Below are 3,386 nucleotides of genomic sequence, written 5' to 3'. Positions count from 1 at the left end.
GCACTGACTCACCAGCCCCAGGCCTGTAGCTGGCGGCTGGACCAAACACTGGGGTGGCCTCTCCCACACCCGGTCCTCTTCCTTGGGGCTCTGTACCCCCCCACCTGGAGTGGTACCCCCTTCCAGAATTGTCAGGGCACCTGTGGCAGGTGATCTGCACAATTCTCCCACCAGTTCAGGGGTGCTATCCTGCAACTGGGGCACCAGGTCAGGGGGGACACCCTGCACCTGGCCCTTAAACCTAGGGTCTAAACCCTCAAGTCGCACCGGGGTCAGAGGCGAGGACTCCCTCCCTCTGCACCCCCTTCCAGAGTACTGCCCACTCCCAACTGGAGTGGTACCCCTAGAAGTGACATGGGTCAGGACACTGATTACAGTGGTCCCACCCTCCAGGTCAGACAACACCTGAACCTGGCTCTCCAACTCAGGGACCCAACCCTGCAGTTGAACAATTGCCTGGCGCACCAGGACTTCTCGGGGAGCACACATGCCCCCCCTGAGGGTGGCACGTAGCTCCTGTGCCGTGCAACAGTCTGCCTGGCGCAGATCTCCCAACCCCTGTCCCTCTGACAGTGCGGGAAGATCCCCCAGGACAGAAGTGGTGTCCCCCTGGTCATTCACTGGGGACGCAGCCCTGCTGGCTGGCCCCTGACCCACTGGTTCTTCCACTGGGGACTCTTTTCCCCTCTCGCCCCTCTTTCTGGACTTCTGCACCCTCCCAACTGGAGTGGTACTGCCAGTCACCAGAACTACTGGAGCCCTGTTTACAGAGCCTCCACGTTCTCTAGCCACTGGGGGATCCCCCTTAAAGGGTGACTCATCCGGACAGCCTAGGCTCCCCACCTGGTGTTCCCTTAAAGAACCATCCAGGCTCTGAGACTGAGGTTGGGCACTACCGGGACAACACCCATTCTCACTCCTTCCCCTTAAGGACAGGACGTGAGGCCCTACACCCCTCTCACTGCTACAGGACCTAGCTGGGCTACTCTGCGCCACTTCCACCACTCTGGGCTGGAAGATACCTGAGCCACTCCCCACAGGATCACACCCCAATGCCTCTCCAGACCCTCTGGAATCCACCACAAGGTCTGCCTCCAATGTGAGCTCCCTGGGGTCAGAGAACTCACTCTCAAACAGGTGTTGGCATAGCTCTGGAAAACTGGGACTTAAAGTATGCTCTCCCACAATTGGATTACACAGCCCCCTAGCAGGGTTAACCAAACTATCCTTCACCTCACCATCCAGCGCCTCACACACATACTCCACACCATTCTCCTGAGACTGGCCAGACAGTAGCGGACTGTCTCTGTCGCACAACCCACACTCTTCTGGGCGGTCCTTACACTCACCCACCAGGACCTCAACCATGGGGGAATCCCTCCCACCACTAGGACCATGAACTCCTACGCCAGCCACCCTATTCCCTTCAGGGACGCTGCGCACTACTGGAGCTACCTCATGCCCTTGAACCTCCTGGTGTATGTTAACCCCCTCCAAGTCAGGTGCCATATCTCTAGGTGCGCGCGCTATGCTGTCAGCACTAGATACCTGAATGTTGCTGCCACCATCTGAGCTGGACTCCACCTCCAACTCAGCAAAGCTCAATCTGCGAGCTACACAAATCTCTGGATGTTGGGCGGAAGCCCTCCTGGCTTCAAGCTCCAAATCAAGTTCTTTCATCCTAAAGTAGTGATCTCTTTGGCGTTTTAGCGCCTCCATGGCTAATTTTTGGCTTTCCATTGCCAATTTATGCTTGTCCATTTCCATTTGTCCTTTTAATTTCGCCATCTCTATTTCATGCGCCCTGGTTGCTGCCTTGTCTGCCAACTCCTCTGGCGACAAGCATCTGGTTGCTGCCTTTTCCATCCTCACTGAACCAGGCATGACGTTTCACAAGCACATGGAGATCTCCCAGCAAAATTATAAAAATGGAAACCTGTGGCTACGTTATAGATCTGCTCTCACTATGTGGTGATCAGTAATTCACTGTATGTAAACTACAAATGCAAATTCGCAAATCCTCACCGCTGCGACCAATGTTAGAATTGGGGGTCTCTGGTTGGCGCAAGTAGGTACTTGTGACAAGCAGGGACCCTCTCCTCTAAGTCAGGGCAAAGGATGACCCTTCAGAATTACCCTTGCTCACCCTCTAGGTGCGTGGCGTGAGCAGCCAAGGCGATTCTCCAGGCGTTAGTCAGTTAAGCATTTGTAGACACACACACAGTAAAATATACCAATCCCCCCACAAATGGACACCAGGCTGTGAGTATATAAAAATATGCTTCTTTATGTAAAAATTAAATATACTCTTTAGAACAGACTTATCACAAGATCAAATAACGGTTCTGGATGCCCACAGGTTGTAAATAGGCAAGCTCTCTTTTAGTTGTAGTTCAAAAATGCACTGTTCTTATCTCAAGTTGTATTCCACAGTGTTCCCGTGAGTCTTTGTTCGTTTCTGCCCAGATTGTGCACTTTTCCTCCCCTCTAGGTCCTATGGGGTTCGGTTATGCACTCTGCCGCGCTTCGCGGCGCCTCAGACGGGTGAAATCCCGACGCCCTGCCAAGTCTCACGCTTCCCGCGTGAGGCACGATCGGCCCGGCCGGGTCTCTGACAGCGGATGGCCCCCCTGGTCTACGGGACCCACACGGGGGGGAGACACCGACCTCAGGGCTATCCAGGGGGAGGGAAGGCCCAGGAACCCAGTGCAGCCCCAGTCACTCGTGCCGGGGCTGAGATTGCAGCCTGCGGGACCCGACAGCTAGAGGATTCCAGCGGGAGGGGCTGGAGCGCTCTCGCAGCGCGGAGCTGAAGGCAGGCAGAGAGAGCGGTGCGAGTCAGCGGGAAAGGGCGGCTCGCACCGCAGCGGATCTTCAGGCCGGGGGGGGCACTTGGGAACAGGGTAGACAACAAAGGGGGTCAAGGAACGTTGCGGGCCACGAGCCCGATGGCAGTCTCAGTGGCGGCTTTTCTCCGGTGACAGAGGCGAGGTGCCCAGCGGCTCAGGCAGAGCGAGGCTGGCACCCGAGGCGTCCGTCCAGCGGAGGTCTGTCCCCTGGGTCTGTTGTAGTCCGGCACAGGATTTCTGGCGGGAGGGTGAGGCACCGCAGCGAGCCCTCTTAGGCGGTCGACACAGCGATCCCCTCAGCGGGGGAAGAGCGGCTCAACGGAGCGGAGCTCTTCCTCGGCGGGGACGAGAGGACACAGTCGGTCACGGCCTGAGGGAAGGGCTGGGGGGCACCAAGGTCACAGCTCCGGCAGTAGTAGATATCCCGGTTAATTACCGGCAGACGAGCAGAGGCAGGTTGAGCCAGATGGTCCTGTGGCTCAGGTCAGGGGGCAAGCTCAGTCAAGCCCTTGGAGAATGTTTAAGCACAAAGCAGCA

This window comes from Lissotriton helveticus (genome assembly GCF_964261635.1).
Source record: "Lissotriton helveticus chromosome 1_1 unlocalized genomic scaffold, aLisHel1.1 SUPER_1_unloc_27, whole genome shotgun sequence".
NCBI classification, from domain to species: domain Eukaryota; kingdom Metazoa; phylum Chordata; class Amphibia; order Caudata; family Salamandridae; genus Lissotriton; species Lissotriton helveticus.
The sequence above is the reverse complement of the archived record's forward strand: the minus strand, read 5'-3'. Positions refer to the sequence as shown.